The 14,160-nt window shown below is 40.8% G+C and overlaps 1 pseudogene; it reads right to left on the bottom strand.

Annotated features, from left to right (window-relative positions):
- Window positions 1–2,575: 2,575 nt before the first annotated feature.
- The window catches only part of LOC130838063 (gamma-glutamyl hydrolase-like), a 65,298-nt pseudogene continuing 53,713 nt past the window's right edge, over window positions 2,576–14,160 (bottom strand).

Raw genomic sequence — 14,160 nt, 5'->3', positions numbered from 1 at the left:
ATCGATCTTTTCTACTTTTTTAATCTCTATTTTATTTATTTCCTTACTGATCTTTATTTTTTGTTTGTTTGTTTATTTTTATTTTTGTTTGTGTTGGGTCTTCATTGCTGCATGCAGGCTTTCTCTAGTTGCAGAGAGCAGTGGCTACTCTTCATTGTGGTGTGTGGGCTTCTCAGTGCAGTGGCTTCTCTTGTTGTGGAGCACAGGGTCTAGGCACATGGCCTTCAGTAGTTGTGGCATGTGGGCTCAGTAATTGTGGCTTGTGAGCTCTAGAATACAGATTTAGTAGTTGTGGCAAAGAGGTTAGGTACTCTGCATCATATGGAAACTTCCCAGACCAGGGATCGAACCCATATACCTTGCATTGGCAGGCAAATTCTTAACCACTGTGCCACCTGGGAAGTCCCTCACTGATCTTTATTATTTCCTTTCCTCTGCTGACTTTGGGCTTTGTTTGTTCTTTTTTCTATTTTTTTTTTTAGGTGGAAGATTAGGTTGTTTATTTGAGATTTTTCTTGTTTCTTGAAGAAGGCCTGTATGCTATGAACTTTACTCTCAGAACTGCTTTTCTCCATCATATTGATCTTTGTCAAGTTATGTATTCATTTTCGTTTGTCTTGTATTTTTCTGATTTCATCTTTGATTTCATCATTGACCCATTGTTTTTTTAGTAGCCTGTTGTTTAGCCTCCATGTATTTGTTCTTTTCCTATTTTGCTTTCTGTAGCTGATTTCTAATTTCTAATTTCATACCATTGTGGTCAGAAAATATGCTTGATATAATTTCTATCCTCTTAAATTTGTTGAGGTTTGTTTTGTCCCTAGTCTGTGGTCTGTCCTAGAGAATGTTTCACAAATGCTTGAAAAGCAATCATTTTCTACTCTTTTTTGATGTAGTGTTCTATAAATTTCAATTAAGTCCAACTGGTCTATTGTGTCATTTAGGACCACTGTTGCTTTATGCATTTTCTGTCTGGATGAGTTCTCCATTAAAGTCAGTGTGGTGTTAAAGTCTCCTATTATTATTGTAATCCTGTCTATTTCTCCCTTTATGTCTGTTAGCATTTACTTTATATATTCAGGTGCTCCTATATTGGCTGAGTATATGTTAACAAGTATAACATCCTCTTCTTGTATTGATCCCTTTATTATTATATAATGCCTTTTTTGTCTCTTTTATGACCTTTGTCTTAAAGTCTATTTTATCTCCTACTTTCTTGTCATTTACATTTGCATGAAATATCTTTTTTCCATCTCCTCACTTTCAGTCTATGTGTGTCTTTCACACTGAAGTGAGTCTCTTGTATTGTGAGTTCTTTGGGTCTTTTTTTTTATCTAATCAGTCACTCTGTCTTTTGATGGGAACATTTAGTCTGTTGACATATAAAGTAATTACTGATGGGTATGTACTTATTGCCATATTGTAATCTTTGTTTTCCAGTTGTTTTTGTAGTTCTTTGTTCCTTTCTTCTTTTTGTTTTTTCCTTTGTGGCTTGATAATTTTCTTTTGTAGTATTCTTGTATTCTGTCTTTTTTGGGTTTTGTGGATCTATTGTATGTTTCTGATTTGTGGTTACCTTACAGTTCATGTATGTTGACCCACAACTATATATACTTGCTTTAAACTGATAGCCATTCAAGTTCAAACACATTCTAACAGATCTACATTTTAAAAATTCCCCTCTCCAACATGATGTGATTTTGATGTCCAATTTTACATCTTCATGCTTATCTTTTTACTGTTTATTGTAGTTGTAATTGCTTTTACAATTTTTTTACTGTTTTTTAATCTATATATTGATTTATTTAAGTGATCTTCAACACTTACTACATATTTCCTTTCCTATTTTGATTTTCTCTTTCCTTTAGATTCTTTCTTCTTTTCTATTTAGAGAAGATCTTTCAATATTTCTTTTAGGATAGGTTTAGTATTGCTGAATTCTTTTAGTTTTTGCTTGTCTGAGAAATTCTCTCTCTCTCTCCTTCTATTCTAAATGATAATCTTGTGGGGTAGAGTATCCTAGGTTACAGATTCTTCCCTTTCAGGACTTTGAATATATCATGACACTCCCTTCTGGCCTGTGAAGTTTCTGCAGAGAAAAGAGTAGCTACCCTTTGGGGGTTTCCCTTGTAACTGACTCATTTTTCTCTTGCTGCCTCTAGAATCCTCTCTTTACTTTTAATTTTTGCCATTTTAATTATAATGTCTTGGTGTGGATCTGTTTGGGTTCATCTTGCCTGGGGGTCTCTGTGCTTCTGATACCTGGATATCTGTTTTCTTCTTTAGGTTTGGAAATTTTTCAATCATACTTTTTTTTTGTAATCTGTATTTTCAATAAATTTATTTTTTCTAATCTTCAGATAAAAGAAAGCTCTTCTATGACATACACTATGATTATGTATCTGTCTCACTGATTACCAAATGTGATATAGTCATACTGAATGAAGAATCAGAGCCAATAACATCATAGAAAGGGAATCTCTGTGGCCTCCTATTACCGTCATGAGTAGCAAGTTACTGTAACAGTTTAATCATGGAGTTAATCAAAATTCCTCTGTTAACACATCAAAGGCTTTCAATCAAATATATAACTTTGCTGAAATGCAGACATATTTCCAGTATAGACTGGATGGTATTGATAAATTAGTGCTTTGCCTTCTTCAACATCAGACTCAAAATGGTGATTGTTTTTCCGAGCTTCAGCCACAAAGGACTCTGCTAAATAAAATGCAGCCGTCACAGTATTAGGTGCATGGGAAATGCCTTTTAATTTCCCCCACTCATAAGGAGCCTTCTCTGGATGCCACTGGACACCATACACTGGATACTGGTATCCTTCCATTGTTGAAATAAACTCAGTATAGCCATCTGTGTTTGTAGTTAACACACTGAAAAAGTCCTTAACTTCTCATTCATGGTAAAATTCTTCACAGAGAGACTTCACTTGTGGAGATTTGCAGTCAGAGGTTCTATTGCTAATGACAGCAACAGGTCAGTGGGAAAATTCTGGAACATTCTGCTCTGCAATGCACCTTTCGTGAAGTTCAGTGGCATTTTCATTCCAACAGTATCTGTGAGAGTTAATAAGATCTCTCCACTGACCAAATATGTAAGCTCTTCAAATCCAAGGCAGGTCCCCCACACGGGAAAATAGTCTCCATTACCAAAACCCTGTATGGCCAAGTCGTAAAATATTTTGGCCATGTGGGCGTAACCTGACTTCATGAGGTTAACACTTCCTCCAAGGAAAAGGATCCCATTGATAGATTTGAAAAGCTTTCCATATTCTTCATTTTTAAGATCAAGCCTTACTGGTACAACTCTCGCACCTACAGATTCCAGATACTTCACATAGGATGCAGCAATATAATATTTTCCCAGGGTTTTCATGTTCTCACTGTGGCACCTTTGCATTAATATTCCTCTCTGGCTGCCTCTCATCCCTGAAACTTCAGCCCCAGCACAGCACTGGCATCAAGGACACATCAAAATCCATCTGTCTGGAGAGGACACCTGTGCCTGTATCTCACTATTTCACCATCTGGAACATCTTCCATGTCTCTGTAGGCCACCAATGATGGGCTTCTTGGAGGTGCGGGGGGGCAGTAGCGGACAGCCCGAGGCTTGCCGCCCCGCACAGCACCAGAACCAGCACGCTCAGCAGGCGACCATGCTCGCCGTCGCGCTTGCCGCCTCCTGCCGCCTTTCAAAGGCACTGCGGGCGCGCAGCCCAGTGCAGCCGCCCCCAAACTTTTTTCATATATGTTTTCTATTCCCTTTTCTCTTTCTTTTCCTTCTGGAATCCCAATGATGCATAGTTTGGCACACTTTATATTGTCCCATAGATCTTGTATGTTGCCGCCTTCTTCTTCCTCTGCTACTACTGCTACTACTACTACTGCTACATTTTTCATTTAATTTCTATATGCTGTTCTGATTGGGTGATTTCCAGTATTCTGTCTTCCAGACACTAATTTGTTCTTTGTCATTTATTTGGCTATTCATTGCTTCTAGATTGCTTTTTATCTCAGAAATTGAGTTATCTAATTTTGATTGGTTCATCTTTATAGTTGCACTTCTTTGTTACAGCACTTGTATTGATAATCTTTCTCAATTCAGTTAGCATCCTTATTACCACCTTCTTAAACTCAGGGTCTGTTTCAAACTCAGGTGAGCTCTGTTTCATTATTTGTTCTTTCTGGAGATCTCACTTGTTCTTTTAATTGGGAGTAGTTCCCATGTCTTTTCATTTTACTTAACTTTCCCTGTCTCTATGAATTTAGGAGAACAGTTATCTATTGTGGTCCTGATGGGTTTATGTTAGTGCATCTCTGTGCTGACCTGTGTGTATCCAATGTATTTGGTGGGAGGGCTGGTTTTGATATGGAGGCCAGCCACACCTTTCCTCAGGATGTATTGGCCACTATCACCTTGATAGGATATGGTTACTGTAGGAGGACCTAGAGTCTGTGCAGTTCTGTGGGTCAGAATGTTCTCTCTGCTCTGTGGCTGTTGCCACCCTTGTCTGAAGAGGGTTCTGCTTCCAAGTTGTTGGAGTGGAGACTCTGAGGGTCAGGCTCAATTAGAAACTGTTCCCTTTGAGTGCATGCTTGCCCCAAAGAGGGTGATTGCTGAAATAAGTGAAGCCTATGTGCTCACAGAGGACCAATGTGCTGCTCCTGTAAGTGACCATGGCTTTGCTCAGACTCAGCCCAAGGTCACATCCTTTCCCCTGTTGTGTTTGTGTTGTATCTAGTGAAAGGCTATGGTGTGGAATGTAAGGGGCCAGAGCATTCAGTTGCCTGGGGCTAGAGCTCAGGGTGTTGTGGCTGCAGGAACTGAGATGGTGGCACTGATGCCAGATATCTGGGCTGCCTCTGTAGTAGTTCTCCCAGGTCCTGTCTGGAAGTGGGTGGGGCCAAAACACCCTTGCTTGATGGATGATGAACTGCAGCATGCTCCTGTGATGTTCTGCAAGCCCACACTGACAATGGCTGCTGTCACACCATCTGGACCACACCTCAGGCCCCTCTCCCCCCAGCTGTCTCCACATAGCTAGACTGAATCTCTTCCCAAGGCTGGTTGGCCCAGATCTTGCAACAAGCTGTAATATGGAATGTGTGGAGCCAAGGTGTTCACCCTGTTCAGATTGGGAAGGCTGATAAGGTGTCAGTCACTAGTGCAAAGCTGTCTCCACCCTGATTTTTGGCAAGCCTGCATGTGCATACTCCTGTGAGTAGAGTCCAGGCTTCTCCAGCCCTTCTCTATGCCCCAGTAGTTCTCCCACCAGCCAGATGAGGTTGCTTCCTCCTTGCAGGACCCTAAGACTGGGAAGCCCAGTCTCAGACTTGACCTGCCAATTCCCCAGGACAAGGGTCCACCTGTGCCTACAGACCTTTTCTTTTCAGATCCCTCTCAGAGGTGAAGGTCCTGATGCTGTTCCTTTTTTTCATCCTACCCAGTTACATGGAAATCTTTCTTGCAGCTTTGTTTGTATTAGAGTTTTCCTGCCAGTTTCCAGTTAATTTTCCCTGTAAATTGTTCCACATGTAGATGTAGTTTTGATGAGTTTGTGGAGGGAGGTGAGCTCCACAACCTCCTACTCCACCATCTTGATCCCTCTTCCACATGGGTTTATTTCTGAGTGCTCTACTCTGTTCCATTATCTATGTGTCTGTTTTTCTGCCAGTACCATACTGTTTTGATTACTGTAGCTTTGAAGTCAGACAGTGTGATTCCTCCAGCTCTGTTTTTCCTTAAGGTCATTTTCCTTAAGAGGTCTTTTGTGTTTCATATTTTAAAATTTGTTGTTCTAGTTCTATGATTGGTATTTTGATGAGAATTGAATCCAATCTGTAGATTGCCTTGTATAGTATGGTTATTTTGACAATATTAATTAATTCTTCCAATCCATGAACATGGTATATCTTTCCATCTGTTTGTGCTATCTTCAATTTCTTTCATCAATGTCTTATAGTTTTATGAGTAAAGGTCTTTTACCTCCTTAGATAGGTTTATTGCTAGACATTTATTCCTTCTGATGTGATTGTAAATAGGATTGCTTTCTTAATTTCTTTTTCTAATAGTGCATTATTGGTATATAGAAATGCAACAGATTTCTATATATCAATTTTGTATCCTGCAAATCTACTGAATTAATTGATGGGCTCTAGTAGTTTTTTGGTGGTATCTTTAGGATTTTTTGAAACCTTCACAATCCTTCTTGTAGGCTCAGGTCCAGGTCTGAGAGAAATGGATTGCTTGGCTCAGGTAGGTACCTCCTCCCCCACTTAAGCAGAGCCCTTTGTGGCTGTCCCCTCCTATGCTGCTGGCTAGTCTCTGGATAGCTGCCTTTGCTGCAGGTGCAGACACTTGATTCAGTGATCTCCTTACCCCTGTGTATAAATAGACCTGTACTGCTTTTACCTAGACTAAGGGCAGTTAAATGGGGAAACAGGTGTGACTAGGCTGCTCACTCCTCCCAGAAAGGTCCAGTTTATTCCAATCCACCATAGTGCTTTTAGATCTTTCCTGGGAAACAACTGAGAAACAAGATATAATAAAGAACTCACAATTTGGTTCCAGCAGTTTTTTTTTGTTGGCTTCCTCCTTCCTCCTATCTGCACTCACTCCTCTCCTCTTCTGGATTCTTACTTTTCCATCAGAAAAACTCACTGCCTGAAGGGTGGTTGTGACATGTCCTAGGGAACTAACTCTAGTCCTATAAATAGAGCCCTTTTTGCAGTTCCAGTAATGGTACTGATCTTGATAGGTTTCTCCTAGTGAGTAGCTTTAACTTTGTATATGCTCCTTTTGAATATTCATAATTTTTGCACTGTCTCCAGCTCCTAGTAAATGTTTAATAAAAATTTATCCAATGAATATTGGATATTGGGGATGGATGAATTCTTCTGTGAATACATGTATGTAGCATAAATGTGGAAAAACCCATGTAGGGCACAGGTAGTTTCCAGGTCCCATGATGATCATTATAGATACCAGTTTCAACAGAGAAACAAACCAGAAATGCAATTTAACTTGTATGCAAAACCTGATTCCTTGATCATGGTTAATAGAACGGTATATTGGTAGACAAGGGAGGAGTCTGTTTCCAGGCTCAGGATTGATTAATGATGTCTGCCCTGGGGGACAGTGGAGGGAGCAGCCTCACCTGTACCATGTGTCCCATGTGTCCTTAACATGAGGCCCAATCCTGAGAGTAGTAATAATCTGACAATTATTCCTGGCATCCTGAGAGTAGAGCCTGGGAGTAAGGCACAGTATAGGCTGAGAAGAAAGAAGGAGTCTAGTTCTGTAGGAAATACCTGTCATAATCTGGTCAGCATTGTCATTCTGACCATCTGCATTTAAAAAAGGAGGGAGAGTTCCCTTTTCTCCACACCCTCTCCAACATTTGTTGTTTCTAGATTTTGTGATGATGGCCATTCTGATTGGTGTGAGGTGATACCTCATTGTGGCTTTGACTTGCATTTCTCTGATGATTAGTGATGTTGAGCATCTTTTCATGTGTTTGTTGGCCATCTGTATGTCTTCTTTGGGGAAGTGTCTATTTAGCTCTTCTGCCCATTTGTGGATTGGGTTATTTGCTTTTTTGGTATTAAGCTGCATGAGCTGCTTGTATATTTTGGAGGTTAATCCTTTGTCCGTTGTTTCGTAGGCAATTATTTTTTTCCCATTCTGAGGGTTGCCTTTTAGTCTTATTTATGATTTCTTTCGCTGTGCAAAATCTTTTAAGTTTCATTAGGTCCCATTTGTTTATTCTTGATTTTATTTCCATGATTCTAGGAGGTGGGTCAAAAAGGATCTTGCTTTGATGGATGTCATAGAGTGTTCTGCCTATGTTTTCCTCTAGGAGTTTGATAGTGTCTGGCCTTACATGAATGTAAGTTGGTACAGCCACTATGGAAAACAATTTGGAGATTCCTTAAAAAACTACAAATAGAACTACCATATGATCCAGTAATCCCACTACTGGGCATCTACCCAAAGAAAACCATAATCCCAAAAGAAACATGTACCATAATGTTTATTGCAGCACTATTTACAATAGCCAGGACATGGAAGCAACCTAAATGTCCATCAACAAATGAATGGATAAAGAAGATGTGGCATATATATACAATGGAATATTACTCAGCTATAAAAAGGGATGAGATGGAGCTATATGTAATGAGGTGGATAGACCTAGAGTCTGTCATACAGAGTGAAGTAAGTCAGAAAGAGAAAGACAAATATTGTATGCTAACTCACATATACGGAATCTAAAAATGGTACTGATGAACTCAGTGACAAGAACAAGGATGCAGATACAGAGAATGGACTGGAGAACTCGAGGTTTTGGAGGGGGTGGGGGGTGAAGGGGAAGCTGAGACAAAGCGACAGAGTAGCACAGACATATATATACTACCAACTGTAAAATAGATAGTCAGTGGGAAGTTGTTGTATAACAAAGGGAGTCCAACTAGAGGATGGAAGATGCCTTAGAGGACTGGGGCGGGGAGGGTGGGGGGGACTCGAGGCGGGGGGAGTCAAGGAAGGGAGGGAATACGGGGATATGTGTATAAAAACAGATGATTGAACTTGGTGTACCCCCCAAAAAATAATAAATAAATAAAATTAAAAAAATATAAAAATAAAAAAATAAAAAAGGAGGGGACATCATTTCAGCCCTAACACAGTAACTGTGATATAAAAAGCCTTCGCAACCTCTTAAGTTGTACAAACATAAATTATGTTCCCCCAAACAGCCTACAGAAACTGCAGACTCCCAAATCTACATGCTTCGCTTCAGCCAGTTTCTGGCCTCTGGAGACCTCACTCTCCTCTCTCCCAAGAGAAGAAAATTGACATGATTCAGGACTCAGGCAGGGCATTGAAACCTCCATTGAAATTAAATCCTGGCTTAAGAGTCCATGTAGAGTGTTTCAGTTTTCAGTATGTGTGAGTGAATTCTTGGCCTGCAGATGGAATGAATTTCTGTTTCACAATGGCAAGAAGAAGATTCATCAGCCTGTCACTGATCACTGAACATCCCAGCAGGGGAGAGCAGCTCTACAGACAGTGGCAGCAGCCTTATTCGTCTCGCTGGGCCTCTAACTGGTGCTATTAGGGCTTTAAGATAAGTAGGACGGTTTTTCTTTCCCAGAAATGAGTAAAAGCACATACAAAGTAGAGAGGCTAGACCTTGGTGCTCCAGAGGAAGCTCTATGGAGCTGAAGAAAAGGCCCTGGGCACAAGTGGTGGAAGAATGTGTGCACCTGTCTGACCTGGAAAGCGGTGTCATGCCAGCCACGCTGCTCCTGAGGTGGTCCTGTCAACATTGGGAAGGGAATCATCCACCCCCTATATGAGAATTTGGTAGTCAGCATATCTCCTGAGAGGTAGCACTGTGTGTTCCCTATGAGACACTAGGGGAGTGGTGAAGGCCTCATGAAAAAGAGCTGTTGGTGCTCTGCAGGCCTCTATGAAAGCAGAACCTGCAGCAGACAACCCCTGCAACTCCTGGTCTGAGGGTTTTTTGTTTCTGAACATTGTTTCACAAGAGGGAAGCAGCCATCAACCAATGATGGAGGGAAGTTGCTGGGTGAATACTCCAGAAAAGGGTGGCATGCATACATGGTGGGAGAGGAGGTGATTTTTAGGCAATACACATGTTCTAGTCCAAGTTCCCTAGAAAACAGAAGATGAGGCAAAAACTGATTTGCTGATACTTTTTGTGGAGTGCAATCCCAGGGAAGCAGGAGTGAAGATGGAGTGAGAGAGCTGTCTTTGCCCTCATTCATAGTTAGTGAGAACTGCTGTGCCTCTGACCCAACTTGGGGAAGTGGGGGAATGAGTGGGGAGGAGAAAGGATTAGCCATAGGTTCCTGTCTCCCACTGGTCCAAATTTTACTGCCATGCAGCATTAACTCTCTCTACTTTTCTGCAGTGGTCCTACTTCCCCTGGGATTGCTGAGTTAGTTTCTCAGGATGTCATGCTTCAGCAGCAAGAGGGAAACTGCAGGGTAGTGGCCAGAAGTACACAGGGCAGGTGGGATGTGATGCTCTTAGGATGTGCTTGTGAGCAACTGAGGGCCAAGAACAGCCATCTCAGAGGGCCACTTGGCCCATGGTGGCAGCAGCAGTGACTCCAAACCAGGGAGCACCAGCAAGTGTGGCAAGGGCCATATCAGCCAAAGTGCACATCTGCAGCGATGCAGAGACAGAAACATTTTAGTATGTGTTCACTTTCATGCATTTTAGAGAAATAAGTAACCAGCATATCACACATGATAATTCAAATTTTATTTTTAAAGTTTTAAGTAAATAAGCATATGGCTGGTATGTGATTATGACAAAAATTGCTAAGGGGGCACATGTATGTGAAGCGCTGGGAGAGATGAAAGCTTCTCACAAGATGCTGGGTTTGTGTCTGTCTTAAGCCACAGATGTCTGAAAGGGAGGTGCGAGACAGGACAGTGATAAATTATGTGGAGCCAGGTCCCAGGAGACCCAGCAATGGATGACATTTACAGGCAGGTGTATTTTGATGATACGCAAAGGTTTCTGCCAGGAGGGAAAACACAACTATGATTTGTTGCTTTGTCAAATGGGGCAAATTGGTACCTAACAGGGGTTTTGCCTAGACATGAGAGAGAACACCTCAAAATGGTACATAACATGAAAAACCTCCTCTAATTCCAAGTTTATTCTCTTCTAAAATGAAACAAATAAAAATAGTAAAAGAGATATTGTTATAAAAAACAAAACTTGAATCTTTCTAAAGCAATAATTTTTAAAAGATAAAATTATCAAGTTTGGTGAGAATGTGGAACAAAATGGAACTCTCATGCACTGATGTACCAACTAGCTAATCCACATTGCCATTGTAATGTGAAAGCAGCTATAGAAAAGAAGTAAATGAATGAGTGTGGCTGTGCTCTAATAAATCTTTATTTACAAAAACAGGCAGCAGACTAGATTTAGCCCATAGGCTGTAGTTTATCAATCCCTGGTATAATTCAAAGAGTTAATTCATATGATGTAGAATACTTGGCACATCATATATGCTCAATAAGCATTAGTTTCCTCTTTCTCCCTTCTTACTGTGTTGTTATTAGGGCTACATGAGCCAGGTTGGAAGAAATGTCTAGCTCAGTATCTAACACTGAGCTGGCTCCTAGCATATATTAGGTTCTTCTACCCTCTATTATTTGAGCAAGCCATCACAATCCAATTGTACAAATTACTCCCAAACTGTGCCCTGAGAATATCTCTTGGTTGGTGAAGGAAGAAACTCTTCATTTTCACTCCACGCAGGAAAACAATATACTCACTGATAACCTGCCTCATCCAAGCTGTATGACATAGGCACACTATTTAACCTCTCTATACCTGTTTCCTCTTCCGTAAACCAGGGATAGGGATACAGTATATATTTTAACATGGATTAAATAAGTTAATATCTGCAGAGTACTTATAACAATGCCTGTAACACAGTGAGCATCCAGTAAATGCAAGTTTTATTAATATTAGAGCAGCAGAGACCTAGGGTCTCCACCCCAAATCTCATGGAGCTCAGAGTTCTAGTCTCTGGCTGTGGGTCCTGAGATGGATGCACCAAGGAGCTGAGGGTGGGATAGGAAAAGCCATTTTCAAAACTCAGCTTTCCCTCTTGTCCTACCCTGTTGGTGTAGGCAGAGCCAAAGTCAGAGAAACATAGTATTAGAAAATACATTAAAGGTGGTAAATCTATGTAAGCAACAGCTGTAGCATGAGTTGGCATGTTTTCTCCTTCCTTACCTGGACCTGGAATATACTCCCCAGCTGTGTTAAGTGGGTGGCTGTATTGAATGCTAACACCCTGCACTGTGGCCCCCTAGGTTGCAGCAGCTCCGAGGCAAGCATGCTATGAGTGTGTGTGTGTGTGTATGTGTGTGTGTGTGTTTGTGTGTGTGTGTGTGTGTGTGTGTGTTGGGGCCTGGGCGAACAAGCACAGAGACGTATTCCTGATCAATCAGTCCAAGAAAGAAAACTGGCTTTTAAAATGTCAATTTTCCCCTTCTGCCCAGAGTTAGTTTCATCAAGAAGGCTCGAGAGGGGGAAGTGGTGGCGAAGTGGCTAAGAATCCACCTGCCAATGTGGGGCCACGTGTTTGATCCCTGGTCCAGGAAGACCCCACATGCTGCAGAGCAACTGAAGTGAACCCATACACCACAAGTAATGAGCCTGTGTGTTGCAACTACTGAAGGCTGCATGCCTAGAGCCCATACTCTGCAACAAGAGAAGTCACCATTCTGAGAAGCCTGTGCACAACAATAAAAAGTAGCCCCTGCTCACAGCAACTAAAGAAAGCCCACGTGCAGCAAGAAAGACTCAATACAGCCAAAAATAAATTAAAAAAAAAAAAAAGAAGAAGAAGAAGGCTTGGGAGGAGATATGCAGAGTCTGAGGTTAACCCCCCAAAATACTGTTGACTGGGAAAAAAAAGCACAACCTAAAAGCTGAGAATTATGTTTCATTTGACAAACGAAACTGAAGACTTAAGCCTGGGACACAGCATCGCAGATGGCTCTGCGATATGCTTCAAAGAGACAAGGAGGGGAGCCAAGACATATGGGAGTTTTGCAACAAAGACCAAGTAGTTGGAACATCAAAATGTTACTACTAATAAGAAAACAAGACATCTCAAGTTTAGGAATTTAGCATTTTTCTATGTATGGGAAGATGTGAGAGTCTGAGCTCACTGAAATCACTCCTTTGCTATGCATCTCGCTATCTGAGGCTGGTATCCTGTGCTTTCTCATCCTGAGTCTCCCCAGGGCTCAGCCATTGGAGGCAGCTGCAGCTGCTGATTGCTAGATGGTGGGCATCCTGTTTCTAAGCTGAGTTCCCTGATCTGGGTGGCTATAATGTGAAGGTTTGATGGCTGCAACATCCTTTGTTTACTGATATGGCAGGTAACTTTTTTTTTCATTGATAAAACATTTCTTCCTACAGAAATAATGTTTCATTAATTAGATAATTGGGTGCATGTAGAATTTATTTTACAGAAATTATCTTAACCCAGCAAAGGGGCTTTGCCCTTCAGGCAGTGAGCAGTCAACTTGCTGCTCTTTTCCTGAGGTGGCCCCAAAGTTCCTAAAATATGCATGTGTGTGGGATTGTGAGAAAGCAGAGCTGGGAGGAAAGGCAGTACACCCAAGGACTCACAGGAGTAATGGGTGGATTGCCCATGCAAGGACAACAGAGAAAAGTTGCTGAGAAAACAAAACTTGGAGCAAGGCAGAACTGAGATCAGATCCCTAAAGCCCTCCATGTGGCTTTGGGAAAGGGACATAACCTGTCTGAGTCTCAGCTTCTCCATCTGACAAATGCAGAGAGTGATGCCTGCCTCACTGAACTATTATGAGGATTAAAAGAGAAAGAAAATTTGTAACAAGAAACGGAAAGTCACACCACCATTATCCATTTCATGGGAAAGAACACATTTTTTTGGGAAAAAATAAACTCTCTGATAAGCCACTTGAGAGCTGAGGATTCATTGGCAAGTGATTTGTTTGGGAGGTGATTCCAGGAAGCTCAGGATCAGGTCAGAGTGTCAGGAGAAATTCTCAAATGAGTTTGAGCATCAGGAGTAACATAAAGAATAAGAAACTGAACGTTCTGAAGATTCTAACAGGAAAATGGTTAAACAAAAATCATGTAATCTTCAAATATTTTATAAATATCTGATAAAATGTGAAGACAAATAATATATTAAGTAAATTAATTAAAAACTATATACATATACGCATAGCAAATGATGAGAAGGAAGAACATCAAACTATTCAAAGTGTTAGCTTTGAGTAGTGGAGTTACTGACTTATTCAATGTGATTTTATTTAACAATATGTATTTCCAAATGCTCTATACAAAGTATATAAAACATACTATTTTATTACATTAAAATATGGAAAGAAAATAAACATAACAGCTATAATAACAAGAGACAATCAAATGCAAGCACTGGTGCCTTCCTTCTAACCTGAAAACACATTAATACAAGTTCTTGAATTTAAAGTAAAAATTCTCAAATTTAAATTTTCTGAAATTTGACCAGGAGGGGAATATTGGACTTATTGTTCAAGTGTAGCTTCCATGCCCAAATGCTTCACAATG

The sequence above is a fragment of the Hippopotamus amphibius genome, chromosome 16 (assembly GCF_030028045.1).
Source record: "Hippopotamus amphibius kiboko isolate mHipAmp2 chromosome 16, mHipAmp2.hap2, whole genome shotgun sequence".
Classification (NCBI taxonomy): domain Eukaryota; kingdom Metazoa; phylum Chordata; class Mammalia; order Artiodactyla; family Hippopotamidae; genus Hippopotamus; species Hippopotamus amphibius.
This window is presented reverse-complemented; position numbering and strand designations above follow the sequence as displayed.